This window comes from Dipodomys merriami, unplaced genomic scaffold (assembly GCF_024711535.1).
Source record: "Dipodomys merriami isolate MVZ:Mamm:240054 unplaced genomic scaffold, mDipMer1.0.p SCAF_18, whole genome shotgun sequence".
Taxonomy (NCBI): domain Eukaryota; kingdom Metazoa; phylum Chordata; class Mammalia; order Rodentia; family Heteromyidae; genus Dipodomys; species Dipodomys merriami.
In genome coordinates, this window is record NW_027203159.1 from 4,156,545 (window position 1) to 4,175,296 (window position 18,752).

The window sequence follows — 18,752 nt, forward strand, 5'->3', positions numbered from 1 at the left end:
GTCTTCAATTTTTAATGATCCCAAAATACAAGAAATAAATGATATCAAAATACAGGAAAACATGTTAGATGAATGACCTTCAATCTTCAACCAAATTACATGACGGTTGTATTTGGGCAGGTAATAATTTTATTTGAGGTAATAATGCCTGAGCAGTATCTCCTGAATTTGATTCCTGAGGCAAGTTTTAACTGTTGTTCGTTTGACTAGCATAGTACATTTTAAAATCCTCTTCATGTCTTCTGTGTTCAGACTTATTTGTTTTGTCCCTACCAAACGATCAAGATAAAACTGATTAAAGCTTCCAAATGTCTGGTTATTCTGTATGTGGTAGTGGTAGCTGGGAGTTATTTGCTTTAAGTTCTCAAAAGCGTTTCCTGAAGAATACCGAAAATATGAACATGATGTAGGGGGCAATATATACTCTGGACATTAGATTGTACTACATCCTCAATGCTAAAATGAACACATGTTTTAAAAAACTATGATGTTTTCCCCCTGTCTCAAGTATGGAATTCGATTGATTTAGGCAGAAAAGGGAAAGCAATTAAACTGTAATCAAACCTTAATGTTAACTTCATATTTATTGATATCCAGAAGGTCTCAATCACATCCTGAAACTGTTGTCAAATAATTCTGATTAAAAATGAGAAGACAAACGTCATGAAATGAGAAGCATACAAGAGGATTCTAAATGAAAGCGCTCTAAGGCCAAAAAAAAAAAAAAGCCTCTAGCCCCAAAGCAAAACCAGAACCAAAATGAAAGACTATTCTTCTATTACATTGCAATGTATCTATTGACTATTTTTTGTGTGCCTATTGACTATTCTTATTTCCTCTTCAGAGACTCCCTTTAAATCGTTAGCCCCCTTGTTGATAGGGAAGTTGTTTCTTTGAGGATTTGTTGGTGGAGGATTTAATCTTTTGAGTTTTAAGTATAATACAGATATGAGGCCCGCGTCTGTTGTACAGCTAGTGAATATTTTCTCCCATCCTGTGGGCTTTCTGATGATCTTACTGACTATGTCCTTTGCCATGCAGAAGCTCTGCAGGTTCAGGCAATCCCACTTCTCTAAACATTCTTTTATTTGTTGTGTTTCGATGTGTGCTAACAAACCCTAGAATTTCTTTTATTCCTTCCTATAATGTTTTCAAGGTTTCTGTTTTGAGTTTGATGTCTTTGATCCACTTGATTTTGATGAAGCATGATACATAAACATCTAATTATAGTTTTTACAGGTCTTTAAGGAATTTTTTTCCATTCTATGTTTTTGGCTCTTTTATTCAACATTAGCCCAACATAAGTCTCTGGGTTCATTTCTGCATCTTCGGTTCTATTTCATTGGTCTTCCAAGTCCAAAACCCCAACCATGCCCAAGCTTATTCCCAACATGTATTTCCTCATTTTGTTATTCCTCCCCAATTCAAGTTACTACTGCCATTTAAAGCCTTTTAACTACATTAATCAATTTATATTGCCATGGTACTAAGAAGTGTTGACTACATACACCATCAGAGTACATACTACATACACCAGTATAGTAAAGGTCTAAAAGGCTTATGTTAGTTTGGAATTGTGCTATGAGTGAAGCTTACTTCTAACTTCCTCATTAGACTGTGGTTCCTTCAAAATTAGTATATCCTTATTGGTTTGTTTTCATAGAACTCATTAGTGAATGTTGTGAGGACACACAGCCAAATTGACAGAAAGGTCAGCTTGATTCTATGCAACCAAGGTCTCATACAGAAAAACATTTGGGCATTTTAGATTATGATGACTTAATTTTGTAGGACATTTCTAGATTATGGATAACAGCATTAAACAACTGAAAATTACTCCACAAAATTCTCAAATCACCCTCTGTGGCTCAGTAGACCCATGAAGATGCCTTTACCGGTATCATGTCATTTACCCAAAATAAACCATGATTTTGCAACTTGTTTACCAGCTAGGAAGTATGACTGAACAAGCCCTGACTCAAGATTTAAAGTAAAAATATGAGGAAATTGAGGGAATACTACTGAGGCTCATCTTGAGAGATTTCAACTGCAGTTTCATAGGTAGAAAATATCTTGTGTGTAATTGCTTTAAGTTATAATAAATAGAGTAAAGATTATGGGAAAATTAATTTGTCAGATGTCAAACCATTGAATTTTATAGAAATGGAAGACAATGTATGTTAGTTAGAACCAAGAGAGAAATGAAGAACATAAACTAGTACATGCTACAAGATTGAAAATAACCTATTGAATAGGTTCCAATATAAACTAGTAGAGCAGGTAACCTTACCTCTGGAGAAAGAAGGGCTAACATCAAGTAGGCATATCAACTGCTGTTTTCCCTTGCTTCCAGTGTGCTATTGGAATGGGGCTACAGTTACTCTATCATAATCTTTTTTCAAGATTACTCAGTTTATTGAGTACCACCTCACATTATGGCACATGAATGGTTCCCAGAATGAACAAATTTCAAAAGTGAAGAAAGACCCGCAGCATGCCCTATGTTTTTCCTTTTAGACTTCCTGAGAACTGTGTTGTGGTTCAGTAGAATTGAATTCTGGGTGGAATTCTTACCCTTCTTAACTCATATATAAAAAGATCCTACTGCTTATATCTATATTCCCATGCCTACCCATCATCTAGGTTTGATTGGTACACTCATTGCCTGTGCACTTTTCATTCCTTTTGATACCAGTGTGCATCTGAATAGGAAATCAGAAATTTGGACATAACATATTAGGCCTCAATCAGTGTGCTTCTAGGGCAGTAGAAATCTCTTCCTCAAATGTACCCTCAAAATTCTCAATTGCCTACTGAAACATGTACCCACATGAAGAAGCCCTTACCACTATCATGTCATTTATCCAAATTTTTTACCATACCAGGAGGCATTACTTCAGAGTTTCTTAAGAAGGATTTGAAGAATGAATGTGGAGATAGTAAAAGAGAGTAAAAGTTGTATAATAGTAATATTTGTCCAGCTGTGAGTAAAAGTAAATGTTTACAAATAATTGTCTTCTGAAATGGAATATTAGTGAAAAATATTTTACTGTGTATATAGGAAATAGTCTGTAGATTGTGTAACCTTATAAAAAAGACACAAATGATATCATACTTTATAAGTAAATCTATTCTTTTAATGCAATCGTTAAAAGTGAAAAACACTGGCTTGTAAAAAAAATAATCTTTCTTCCATGAATGAATCCAGTTCAATTCAAAAGATCTCCCTACAAGATTTTTGTTCTATACGTTTCTGAAAATTTTCATTTCCCTTCCTAGATAGGAAGATATCTCAATTTGCTCTTCAGGTAGAAGCAACATGAAAATTGGAAGGAAAACTTCAGTGCAAATCTTCTCATTGGAAATGATTCAAAATTTCTTCCGTATTGTTTAAATACTTCAGCACGATTTCAAATTTATTATTTGCTAGTGAATTTTCAAAGAGTAAGAAGTACCAAGTGCTTGTGGCTCTTGCCTGTAATCCTAACTACTCAGGAAGCTGAAATCTGAGAAACGTAATTCAAAGCCAGCCTGGGCAGGAAAGTCCATGGGACTCTTATCTCCAAATAGCCACCAACAACAAATACCCGAAAGAGGCGCTGTGGCTCAAGAAGCAGAGCTCAGGCCTTGACCTGAAGAGGAAAGGGACAGCCTCCAAACCCAGAGTAAAAAACCCATGAGAGGCATGTTATGAATAAAAATAGCAAGAACAAAGCATTCACAATATCTCTCTGTATTATTGAAAGTCTACAAACTTTGTGTTAGGCATAAGTACTTCAAAATACTCACTGCCTTATGAAGACAAGCCAAATTTCGATGGCATTATGTAGCGAGTTATGCCAAATTAGATTTAAAAATCAATCAATTTAAATTTTCCTTCATATATTCCCAATACATATCACAAATTTGTTTCCATGTGAAGGAGAATGTGTGAGATCAATTTCCTTTACCTACGTATACCTAGATCCAGTATGCTATATACTATCAAGAGTCTTCCATGAATAACTTAATAACAGCAGGCCTTTACTAGAGTACAAAGAAATCTTTGTGAATATTGAGACTCCAAGATGGAGCATATAATTCTCTCATTTCTGACAATACCAAGTGCCCATTAATTAGCATTCCCAATTGTTCGCTGAAGAAATAAAACTGAAGAAAGGACTATTTCCTACATTCTAAGTGTAATTGGCCCCATCAAAATAGGTACCTTGGCCTGGGAATATTATGTTCCATTTCATTTAATATTGCTGTAGAACATAATAAAAATATGAGAAAAGTATAGTGATATTTGATCTCTCATACAAATTTCCCATCAACCTCTGTGTTCCAAACACAAGAATTGGTACGAAAACTTTGCAGGATTTGTAAATCCAATAATTTTTCAACGTATTTTTCAAGATAGAAGATTCTAATATATCTCAATATTTCTCGTGTGTTATCTAATCTGCAGAAAGATTATGTTACTTCTTCACAATGCCTGTGTCAAGGCAAAAGCAGATTCTTGCATGTTTACATAAATTATCTAGCAACATTTATTAGTTTTGGGGGCAAATGAACACGTTATGAACATACCATAATTTTGTACATAGAATTTTACATTTATGAGTGAAGCACACATGCATCTTTTGAGAATTTCCAGTTATATTTCTGAAATGTTCAAAGAAGATTAAGGTGTAACTTTTGGTTTTAATTTATGACACTTTAATGAAACCATATCCCATGAATCTAACGTTGGTTTCATCTTGCGTGTAATTTGCCCCACATATTTAAGATACCAACCATGATGTTATAGCTGATTTGACAATCCTTGGCCACAATGTTCCTACTACTAAATAAAATAGCTTTTACAGTATATTTTTGGAAGATATACCATGCAAAAATATAATAGAGGGTTGGGTTCCTATTTAATCAATAGAATTGAAGTACTTGACCACAGAAGAGTTTCACATGTAAGAATCTTGCACATATTAATGATAGCTGTGAAAAGCTAAGGGTTTCTGATTATGGACATATTTGGGCACGAAGATTTCTCCTCCTTTGTAATTTCTATAATTATCAGGATTTTGATAGAAATATCTGGAAAAATGATTTCAACATTGATTTATAAATAATGGTTTTGAACGTGCAGGCTGTGGGAAACCTGAGACCTTTTGATTAATATATAGATATAAAGAAAAGAGAAATATATTCACGTCTGTATATGTACTATAAACCTATCAACATGAGTATCCATGTATAAACTTGAAGAGTGCATTTATGATTATCCTTCTTAATCATTTAATCTTATTATCAAGGGGATGCTCAGAGGGATTAGTCACCCATATAAGGAAGGCCATGGGATAGTATTTTTCAAGTCATAAGTTCTTACCTCATATTTTCCCTTCTGTATCAAATCTCCATCCACTCCCACAAGGTATTAAGTTTGTTCCAACATGTTGTTTTTTGAGGAATGCAGTTACATTGATTGAACCTTGGGCCTTTGTCTCTGATTTTGTTATTAACTTCCCTTCCCTCATTTAGACCAATGTACATGTAATACACTGGATAAGTAAATCAAACAGAGTGACAACACTGGAGGAAATGGAAAAATAAATGAAAAACACAGGAAAGAGCTTCACATTTTACAAAGTAGCCAAACAGTGTTACCTATTCTTCCTTTATCTTCATGTTCATTGTGCTTAGCCTAAGCTACTATGATTATATGTATATTGAGGTATTGTGATCCTTTCCTAGGACTGAAGAGGACATATACCTATTCTACAAATAAAGGAAACCATGGATCCTAGTTTGTTTGGGTCTGGCCCACTCTATTTTGTATGTTTATTTTTTCTTTTTATTTCCTTACCAATTAAATGACATCATTTTTCTTCTATTGAAACATAGAATCCTTTGTGCACTTACCCACATTGCTCGTTCCATTAATCTACTCTCAGGTATCTGGGGTGGTGGTAAATAGTGCTTCAATGAACATTAGTTTGCATTCTAATCGGGTACAGTGAAACCTCAATGTTGAATTGATATGCATTGATTTTATTGTCAGAGACGTAGAGCATTTTTCATAGGTCCTTTGGCCCTTTTGAATCCTGCATCAGTGAAGTATCTCTTTAATTATTTAGCCTTCTTATCATAGGGTAGTTTATAGTTTGGAATTGAGGGGGGAATATCTTTTTGAATCATCATTGTATTACAGCTCCATGACCCTTATCTGTTGCATGGTTAGTAAAGATCTTTTACCAGTTTGTTGGCTTTCTATTGTCCTTCAACATACAGAAGCTCTGTGGGTTCACAAAATCCCATTTGTCCAGTCTTTATTAAACTTGATGCATTCTTGCGTCTGTAATAAGAAACGATCAATCTGTTCCAAGGATCCCTAATATTTCTCCTATTTTTTCAACTGATAATCTCAGCGCAGGTCTTTGATTTATTTGGAATTGATTCTGGTACGGGGTGATATATAATTATCTAACCTTAATTTTTATTGGTGCTTAACCAATTTTTCCAGCACTGTTTATTGAATATTGCTTCTTCATCTTTATACATTTTTTCTGCTTAAATTTCAGCTCATCTAGAGATATCATAGAATGAGACAAGGATGTTCAGTCTCTCCACTTCTCTTCAATTTAGTATTGGAATGCCTAGCAAGAGCAATAAGACAAGATACAAACATAAAGGCGATCCAACTAGAGAAAGACAGTAAATTTCTCCTTCTTTGCAGATGATATCATGTTGTATTTAAAGAACCCAGGGACTCCACTCCCAAGTAACCGGAGCTGATTTGAAATTTTGGCAAAGGAGCAAGGTATGAAATTATCCCTGAAAAATCAATGGCTAGGCCGGACGTCGGTGGCTCATGTGTGGAATCCTACCTAACCATGAGACTGAAATCTGAGGATCACAGTTCAAAGCCAGCCCAGGCAGGAACATCCGTGAGACTCTTATCTCCAATAAACCACTAGAAAACCGAAAGTGGCATTGTGGCTCAAGTGTTAGAGCACTTGTCTTGAGCTGAAGAGTGCAGGATCAGTGACCAGACCCAGAGTTCAAGCCGCACGACTTACCAAATAGAAAAAAAAAAGTCAATGACTTTTCTGTATGCCAATATCAAGAAAATCATGGCTGAAATCAGGAAAGCAACTCCTTTTGTAATAGACCCACAAAAAAATAAAATACTTAGGAATTAATTGAACTAAAGTTGTGAAAGAACTCTATAATTAAAAATTTAAAAACCCGAAAAAGGAAATTAAAGCAAAACTAAGCAAGTGGAAAAACCTCCCGTGCTCCTGGATTGGGGGAATTAACACCGTGAAAGAGGCAATACTGCCAAAGTCTATCAACAAATTCAATGTAATACATATCAATGTCCCAACCTCATTTTCAATGAAATCGATGAAGCCACGAAAAAGTTCACCTCGAAAAAAAAAAAGACTCCGAATAGCAAAAACAATCTTCAGCAGAAGGAACACTGGTAAAGGAATATCAACACCAAATTTCAAACTCTACTACAAAGCTAAAGTAAACAAAAGTTTATTATTGGTACAAGAACAGGCTTGAGGGCCAATGGATTAGAACTGAATACCCAGAAATGAATCTTACAGACCTATAGCCTCCTAATCTTTGATAAGACAGTGAAAAACAATAGAATGGAAGAACAAGAACCTACTCAGTATAAGGTTTTGGCAAAATTGGTTAAATAGCTGTAGAAAATTTAATGTAAATCAGTATATGCCACCCTGCACAAAAATCAATTCCAAATGTATCAAAGACCTCGAAGTCAAAGCAGACACTCTCAAAATATTACAGGAAGGAATAGGAGAAACTGTAGAACTCTTTGAGAGTAGCAGAAATGTTCTTAATAAAACCCCAGAAACACAACAAATCAAAGAAGGGTTTGACAAGTGGGATCACATGAAACTTCAGAGCTTTTGCATCACAAAGGACATAGCTTGCAAGACCAATACAAAGCCCATAGAACGCAAGAAAGTCTTCAGTATACATACAACAGACAAGGACCTCATATCTAAAATATATTTGGAACTCAAAAAATTAAACCCCCAACAACAAATCCTCAAAGACACACCTACACAATTAATAAGTGGGTTAAAGAGGGCCTTCTCTGAGGAGGAAATAAGAATGGCCAATAGACATAAGGAAATGCTCAACTTCTCTAGCCATAAAAGAAATGCATATCAAAACAAAATTGAGATTCCACCTCACACGAATGAATGGCTATTGTCAAGAAATCTAAGAAAAATAGATGCTTATAGGGATGTGGCCAAAAGGGAACCCTACTACATTGTTGGTGGGAGTGTAAACATGTTCAACTACTTTGGAAAGCAGTATGGAGGTTACTGAAAGACTCCACATAGCAATCCCAGCAATCCCACTTTTGGTTACTTACCCAAAGGATCACAAAAAGGCCGTACTAAAGCTATCAGCACAACTATGATTATTGCAGCATTATTCACCAGAGATAAGGTATGAAACCAAACCAGATGCACCTCAGTAGATGTATGGATCAAGCACATGAGATACAGATTTATAGAGCTATAGATATAGATATAGATAGATCTATAGAGCTATATCTCATGTTATTGATCCATTCATCTATACATAATATATATCTGTGTGTGTGTGTGTGTGTGTGTGTGTGTGTGTGTGTGTGTGTGTGTGAATTCTATGCCTCCATCAGAAAGAATGACATTGCCCCATTTGGTAGGAAATAGAAAATAGTTGAAAAAATATAGTAAGTGAAGTAAGCCATGTTCAAATAAACATAGGTCCCATAGTTTCCTTTATTTACAATAACTAGTGTATGTCCAGGACAAGCTGAAATGGTCAAAAGCTATGTGCATACGACCATATAAGATGATGTTAAGAGAAATGAACTCCAAGATACGGATACAAAAGGTTTTATCTTTCTTGTTGTTGTTTGTAATTTCCTTATAATGTACTGTGTTGATTTTGCTTCTTTTTTATGTTCTTCCATTATGATATAATTCCTGTTTTCACTGTACTTGATTCTGGAATACTGTATCTTGTATCTACATTTTTCCAAATTGGAGGAGGGGAAGGGAAATAACAAAATGCTGAAATAAGGATTCAGGATAACTCATTGTAATAATAAAATGTACAAGACACTTTAAAACGAACTTTGCAACTTCATGGGCAGGGAGCTGAGGAGGAGGTGAGGGAAGGGATGGTAGGAGAAAAACAAAGTAAGGTGTAACAATGCTTGATAGGAAATGTACTCATTACCTTACTCATATAACTGTAACCCCTCTATACGTTTCTTTACAAAAAATATATATTTAATTTAAAATAATGCTTGGTGAAACTGAGTTTACCACAAATGCAATGATAAAATAGTTTACTAATGATAGAACAGAGTGTGGCTTACCTGCTTCTAGTTGAAAAAAACAGCATATCTGAAAATCCTTCATGGTTTTTTCTTAGATACTGCTCCTATTGAAATAATAAGGAATTATGTTTCGTAAAAGAAGTATTTTCATTTAAAAGCACGTGCAGAAGCCTAACACAAATTGGTCATACCTTTAATCCTACTTACTCGGGAGACTGAGATCTGATGATAAACACTCAAACCTTACTGATAAGACAGACACAAAAGACAGATTTTTTTTTATTTAAATGGAGAAAAAATAAAGCTGAAGGTAGTGTTGGTGTGGCTCAAGTGATAAGTGCCAGCCTTGAAAACAAAAGATAAAAAACACAAGTACTTGAATTGAGCCCATATTGAAAATAAAATTAATTAATAGTCAAGACATATCTTGGTGACAATTAACAATTATGAGCAAAGAAACCAAAGTTGTTCCTGATTATAAGTCTAAATAAAACAAGAGATGAATTGAAAATTCAACTTGTTTTGTTGTAATTTCCTAGTGGGATTCAAGGTGACGCTTCCTCAAAATAAAAACTGCTTGTCTTCTGTTTTCATGATTCTTGATTGCAGACAACTTAATATTAGTTCAAGTATCATGAAATCAAAAACAAAAACAAAAACACTTCCCTGAGTGCAGCTGAAAGAATTTCACTATCACACTTAATGTAGTACAAACAATAAATACTTTGTTCACTCCAAACTTCTGAAAGAATCCTCCCTTCATGGTGAATGGCAGGTGTCAGTTTCTTGGGAGAGTACAACATTTTCCTTTCCCAGTGTCTACCAATGGGTCCACCTGTTTAAACGATTTGTTTTTCCCCTTCCCCTCCATGCTTCTATCAGAAAGAATGACACTATCCCATTTGTAAGGAAATGTAAAGAGTTGGGAAAAATCATTTAGTGAAGTAAGCCAGACCCAAAGAAACATAGGTCCCATGGTTTCCCTTATCTGCAATAATTAGTACACATCTAGGACAATCTTATCAGATAAACAGAATAGTTCAATGGCTATGTACATCTGATCATATAAGATGATGCTAAACAAAATGAACTCCAAGACATGGCCACAAGAGGTTTTGCTTTGTTGTTGTTGTTTTTAATGTATTATGTGATCTTTTGTTTCTTTTGTATGTTCTTCCCCCTATAGTATATCCACTATTGTCACTGTATTTGATTTTGGTATGCTTGTATTTCCTGTACATATATTTGAATTAAGGAAGGGAAGGGGAATAACTGAAAGTTGAGACAAAGGACAAAGGGGAAACAATGCAACAGTGATATAAACAAGACAATATGTTGGAAATGATCTGTACAACTTGTGGGGGGCGGGGCGGTGGGGAGAAGGAGAGTAGGAGAAAAATGAGAGAAGGGTACAAGTTTGACAAGAAATGTACTGATTACCTTACTTACGTAACTGTAACCCCTCTGTACATCACCTTGGCAATAAAAAAGTTAAAGAAAAAAGCTTAATTTTCAATATTTGATATGTAGCTCTAAGTACTCAGCCTGACATGATTTTTCTAACCATAAATGAATAACCACTGGTATTTTTGCTTCATCAATATAAATTATTTCATAAGGTTGTTGTGAAGTTCCCAGTAATCAGTGTGATCAAAAACAATTCCTGATTTCTAAATTTGAAATCTAATCCTCTTGTCCATTGATTATATCATTTACTGTCTATTAAGAGAAAGTTAACTTAAATAAATACTACTATTTAAACATTTCACTCACTCACATTGTAAATAATATTAAGATAGTTTACATAAAGACTATTTTGAACTAAACTAAGATTAGAATGTAGAGAGTATAAGGCCCTTACACACAAGAATATTTTTGGCTAAATTAAATTGAATTAAATTGTATACTTGTATTTCTAATTTGAAGGTTAATCACAAGGAAACAAGAAAATAATATAAAAATATTTACTTTGGGACCATTTTTCTTATTAAATTTATGAAGCAAAAAATCTCTAAAAATAGTATTTTTCAATCAAATCTTTCAACCCTTAGGTAAAGTACATCATATTTCATTACAGTTTATCTCAAAATAGAAATTCTGCAACTAATCTAGGTTTTCAGGCACAAACTGCTGTGGCTTCTAGTCTTGTGTGATTTTAATTATAATTATACTCACACTAATTACTAATTAATGATGCCTTTACACACTAATTTACATGAGCTAATATTCAAACAAAATCAACTATATCTCTGTCTCCAACAAGGAAGGATGAGGTGAAAAAGTATATTAAATGAAAACACTCTAAAAGAGAATCTTTATGAAATGGAAACTTGCTACATGAGGATGGGATCATGGACACTTTCTACTTGGCTGAACAGAAATCCTTGTTTCTAGTACTTTCTTACCTTTTAATCACACAAGCAAAGCCACAAGATTGAAGTTCATATGAAGAAATTGCATTCCCAAAAGATGTGGCCACCCTGCTCAAATGTTCAATTTTATCACTAGTTTTTGGTGCTTGCTGGCTGAACCTATTTCTCAATCACATTATTTCATATTATTAAGCATATTAGTAATTCAGCTGTGAGTACATTGCAGGAGACTACTGAAAATCACAGCTGTTGATGTGTAATAATCAGAAGAGAGGAAAAAGATTATATTACTCTCCAATTACTCCATTTGGCCTTCAATATACCAATTAATTTTCAAAATACTCCAGTATGATGTTAGTTTATTTTTCCCTTTTTAATTAAAGATTAAGCAAGTAGTTTTTGCAGTAAAAAGTGATGACAGTGGTATCAGAGCTCTGATATGAACATCTTCTTCCTAACAAGTAAAATTCTCTACACACACACACGCACACACACACACACACACACACACACACACACACACAACGAGAGAGAGAGAGCGAGAGGGAGAGAGAGAGAGAAACAGAGACAGAGACAGAGACAGAGACAGAAACAGAGACAGAGTCAGAGACAGAGCTGCCACCCAGACACATCACAGATCAGTTCTATTCTTTGTAATGATAGTTGATTAATGTTTATTCTATTGCTTTTTCTTTGCTTCAGGATCTTGCCTGGACCTGTAACTTTCCCTTGGATCACATGGCTAGACTTAGTGTACTGTTGTGTCTGTGTATTCATAATATTTTTCCTGGCTGGTTCAAGACAATTAAGAGTACCCTGGATACAGTATCCTCAAACTTGAAATTCAAGGCAAACTCCACTAATTAATACTACTATTCGTAAATACTGCAATATATTGGATCTAGAACCAAAAAAAAAAAAACAAAACAAAAAATAACACCCTGTTACTTTAGTAGTAACTGACATCATGAAATAGAATTTTTGTCAGGAACCGAGGTAACAGTACAGTAGTATGTTGGAAAAGGTAGAATATTGGATTTGTGTTAGAGATACAAAATCATCTCCTATAGGCTTATTTATTGAAAACTTGTAATTCTATTGAAGGCTCAATTTACATGTACAGTTTTCCAGTTACTTTGCCTACCTATCACTTTGGATCACAAATCCTCAAGAATTTTGATAGTATCTTTGAATAAATCACACTATTTGAATGTTGTTATCATCTAAAGATGTCTGTTTACTTAGGAAATCTATTTCTTGAAAAAGGATATTGACAGTAAATCTGGGTGTAATTTACATTTGGTAAATTTCAAATACAATCTTTGTTTTGACATCATTTTCTAAAAATGAGTGATATTCAGGAACAGTAATATTTTGTTGCCTTTGAGTAGATTGAAGCTTGATGAGGTAATTGTTGTGTCAATTGATTTAACCATTAGATTATTCATGTATAACCATGTGCATTGCACTTTATTATTTTTATATATAAAATAGTCCCCAAGGATTTACTTTAAAGTGATAATGGGTGGGAGGGGTTGTCTTCATCTTCCAAGATTTATATTTATTTCAGTGAAAGTACTAGAAATGCATGATGTTCACTGGAACAATATAATATATGAAAGCATATTTCTAAAGAGAAAGGATTTATTGATTAAAACATAGAAAATAACAGTCAGATTTCTTGTTTGAGATTGCATCAATTTCATATCAATGTAGCTCGAGATGAGACACAGATACATTCATATTAATATTACTGAGATTTGCATCACAATATAAGCAATATAAGGATTTTAAGAATTGCTCATTCAAAGTCCCAGATACCTAATAGATGAAGAATGAAATTGAAAATAGGAGAGGAAACAATTCAACATGCAGCTATTATGATTGTATATGCTAATATGAAAGAACTGGAGCTTTTGTTTTTCTGAAGAAGAAAGATTAACCAGTAATTTGAATGTAAAGCATCCATTGTAATGAGTTTAAAGTCTTTTCCTCCAAGATATCCAAGAGTATTCATAGGATTACTGTCTCTTCATACAAGCCTGAAATCACTATTTCATAATAACACTAACAGAAAATCAAAAACTGATAGAAAATTAACAAATCATAAATTATGTTAAAAAAGAAGAATGTAAAATAAATCTCTGGAATATGAAAAATAATGGTAGAATGTCAACAGAAAAGTACCCTAGCTTTCCCGAATGGAACAGATTTCGAGTCCTAGAGGGTATTCCACTTTTAGAGGGTCCTATCAAATCAGTTATAATTCTATAAAGATATTCAATTGAAAGGAAGATTTTTATACTGTCTCACAAGAAAACAGAAATTTATGAAAAGGGGAATAGCCACACAGTTAACTGCTGTGACTGTGTTGGCCAATATATTCAAAAGCACAGCTATAATGTGGAAATAAAAGGTCCACATGGGAAATAAAGGCAGGAACAGAAGTGTACATCAGACACATCTAGACACAGAGACAATTCACAATACTACTGGACAGTACAAACTCTCACTAGAACCACAAGTATTAACATCACAACATCTCACCACAACTTATCTGTACTCATAAACTTAATGGTCTAGACCAAAAACTAATTCCAGAAAAACAAAATCACAAAAGAAGATCAAACCAAGAATGGTCAAATCAACTAAAAACTTAGAGTTACATATTATTAAGGTAATAGATCCCCAAATTAAAGTGAAGTAGTCCCCTAAATGGGCAGAAGAAATCACAAGCTTAAGAAAAAAGTAATAAATCATGGTAGTATAATTCCCACAGTAAATAAACAGGCACTAGAACAGACAATCAAGGACCTAGAGGATAGTTTTCAAAAAAAATTACAAATACTGCTGAAAATTGTGAGTAATGAAAAGATAGAAAACTTCTATGAGGAAATTTATGAACAAATGAGACCAACCAAAGATTAGCCAAATAATTCATGGAGACTACAAACAGAAAGATCATAAATTCAGAGAAGGCAAAGGAATGCAAGCAAAAAATAGATGCCTAGAGAAGACACAGCTTAGAATCCAACCCCCTAATCACCCCTCACAAATTGAAACCTCTCTGTACATTATTTTCACAATAAAAATAAATACAAATTAAAAAAAAAAGAAAAAACTCAATAAAACAATTTGAAAAAAACATAGAGATTCCAACTCTCCCCAGTTAGAATGACCATTATGAAGAATATTATTAATAACAGATGCTGGGCTGGTGGGGATGTGGCCAAAAAGGAACATTTCTACACTATTGGTGGAAATGTAAACTAGTTCAAACACACTGTAAAGACGTATAGAGATTCCACAAAAGAGCTCCCCTATAACCCAGCAATCCCCCAGGGCATTTATGCAAATGACCACAAACAAGACCACACTAAAGCTACCAGCACAACTATGTCCATTACACCATTATTTACCATAGCTATGATATGGAATCAACCCAAATGCCTCTCATTAAATCAATGGATCAAAAAAATGTTGCATATATATACAATCAAATTCTGTGTTTCTATCGGAAAGAATGTCATTGCCCCATTTGTAAGGAAATGGAAAGCCTTGGAAAACATTAAGCAAAACAAGCCAGACCCAAAGAATCGTAGGCTTCATATTTTCCCTTATTTGGAAAAACTAGTATATATCCAGGATATTCTTAGCAAAAAATCACAATAGCTCACTAGCTATAAGCATATCACCATATAAAATTACACTTAACAAAATGAGCTCCAAGAAATAGATATGAGGATTGTAGAGTGAGCCGTTTGTAGTTATTTCTGTTTATATTTTCCCCCTTTGTTTTATTTCCTGTTGTCACTGTTTTTTTATTTCTGTACCCTGTGTCTTATATATAAGTTTATCTGATTTGGGGAAGGGAAAGAAAATCACAGATATGGTGGGATAAAAAGTAAACCAAAGCAACAGTGATATACAATAGACACGATGGTAGAAATGAACTTTACAACTTTGGGGGAGTGGCATATCAGCATGGGGGAAAGCAGGAAAAAATGTGGAAGAGGAAACACTTTTCAGAAAGACATGTACTCATTAGTTCTGTAATTGTAATCCCCACTCTGTATATCACTTTTATAATAAAAAATAAGAGAACTCACCAAAAGAGATAAAATTAGAGAGAAAAAGGAGAAGTGACAACAGAAATAAGCAAAACTGAGGGTGATCTAAGTGAGCACATTGAAAACCTTATGCCAATCACTTGGAAAATCTTGGAGAACTTAATGCTTTCATATACTCCAAGTGGACCAAGAAGTGACACATTAGAAGTAATGAAACTGAAATGTCAATAAACCTCTTCCCATCCAAGAAAAGTCTAGTACTGAATGGATTTATAGTGAAATTATGTCCTTCAAAGAGAAGTTACAATACTCATCTAACTGCTCAATGGAATAAAAAGGGAAACAGAATTATCAAACACATTGTATGAAGATAGAATCAGATTATTAACAAAATCAGATAGGGGCCCATCAAAGAAAGAGAACTATAAACCCATCCCTTTGATAAGCATTGATGCACAATTTCTCAATATAATTCTCACCAACCAATCTCAACAACTAACAAATAAAAAATCATATGCTATGATTAAACAGGATTCATCCTAGGATACAATTTGATTCTATATACTTAAGTGAATAAACATAATACAAACCAGCAACAGAAGCAGGGACAAGATCCACATGATCATCTACATAGATGTAGAGATAGCTTTTGACAAGCTCCGATAATACCCCTTTATGATTAATATATCTGAGAAGCTAGGATTGCATGGAACATTCCTCAATACAATACAGAGTATGTATTTGACAAAGATATAATAAGCATGTAGCTAATCTTAGAACCATGAAAACACTAATTGTAAAATCAGGAATGAGACAAGGATGTCCACTCTCTCTACTACACTTCAATACAGTAGTAGACTTCTTACCAAGAGTAATTGACAAGGGAAAAACATAAAGGGGATCCAAATAGGGAAGAAGTAAAACTATCCCTTTTTGCAGAAGACATGATTCTGTATTTAAAGGACTTTCCTCAAGTTAGTAAAGGTGATATTAACCTTCAGCAATGTAGCAGGGTATAAAACCCATAAGAATCAGTAATTTCACGTGTTACCAACAATGAGAAGGTCCAGGCTGAAATCCAAAGAGCAACCTTATATGTATTAGCCTCAAAATGAAATGAAATCAAAACAAAACCGAAAAAATGACAAAAAAAGCTAGGAATTAATTAACTTAACTAAAAATGTGAAGTACCTCTATTGTGAATACTTTAAAAATCTAAAAAGGGAAATTGAGATTAAAGGAAGTAGAAAGTCTATGATCTTGGCAGGAAGAATTTAAATTTTAAAAACTACAATACTGTCCTCAAACAATTGATAATACAATGCCCATCAAAATCCCAACAATATTCCTCAAGGAAGTAGAGAAAACAATCCAAATTTAACATGGAATTACAAAGGACACTGAAATGAAAAAGAAATCCTTAGCAGGAAATGGTAAAATATCAATATCAAATTCCATACTCCATCAGTAAGCCAAAGTAATAAAAATCAGCTTGTTACTTAAACAAGAATGTGCTTGAAACCAATGAAACAGAAGGCTTAGAAATGAATACATGGGTCTATGGTCATCTTACACACACGCATGCATGCACACACACTCACACACACACACACACACACACACACACACGATGGAATTCTACTCACCCATCAGAAAAAATCATATTGCACAAGTCTTAAGGAAAATGAATGATTTCGGACATTTATATTGAGAAAGGAATGCAAACTCACAAAAATATAGGTTTTATGGATTCATTCATTAATGGTAGCTAGAAGGTGCCTATATATCTACAAGTAAATAACAGAGATTCTACCTCATCCTAATTAGAATGGCCATTATCAAGAAAACTAACAAGAGCAAAGGCTGGCATGAATGTTGCCAATTGGGAACTCTATTACACTGTAGGTGGGAAATTCAACTTGTTTAACCACTGTTGAATGCAGTATGAAAATTCCTCAAACAACTAACATATAGCTCCCATGTGTCCCAGCAATTCCCGTTCTGGGCAGTAATCCAATAAATAACAAACAAGCTCATACAAAAGCTAACAGCATAACCATGTTCAAAGCCCAGGCCCAGAGTTCAAGGAACGGGAAAAAAAAAGTTACCACTGCTGGTATTTGTTTCCTCAAATATGAACCTTTTGATAAAAGATACCAAGTCATTGTATTTGCAGTAGTTAGGATGGGACGTAAATGTAGTGGGCGATAAAAATGGCTTCTTTGTTGAATGTAAATTAAAGATGTCGCCAATCTAAGAAAAGAGTGAATTTTTTGCTCTTGGTCCTGGGGCTTGAAGTCAGGGTTCAACACTGTCACTGAGCCACTCAACTCATGGTGAGTGCTCCACAACTTGAGCCACAGTGCCACTTCTGTTTTTCTGGTGGTTAAATGGAGAAAAGAGAATCAGCGACTTGGCTGTCCAAGCTGGCTTGAAGTAAAATCTCAGATCTCAGCCTCCTGAGTAGATAGGATTACAGGTGTGATCCAGCAGCGCCAGGCTAAAATGGGGGATTCCTATAAAAAAAGAAAATCTACATCTTCACCTATGTCTAAATCTCAGATAACACTATTATAACACTTCCCCCCAAACTCATTTCATCAGAAATTTGTAAATTTCGCTTTTCCTTCATGTGTGAATACTGCTTTAAATATTATTTCAACTGTGGGAATGAATCAGTTGTATGGTAATCGCTAGCACGTAAATCAGAAACTTTTACATCAAAACAAATGTAACACTCATTTGGAATAATTGTTTTTCTCTTTTTTATTACAAATCTACCTTGGATATTTCCTAATGTAAGATTGTACCTCCTATCAGAGGGATGACATTTTATTTCTATTCAGCAATTGGCCTGCTCCCACATGTGGTCAAACATTTAAAAATTCAAGGATTAATTGGAGAGTTCAGTCCGTTAACGTTAAGAGATAGGACTGAGAGGTATTTGGGAGT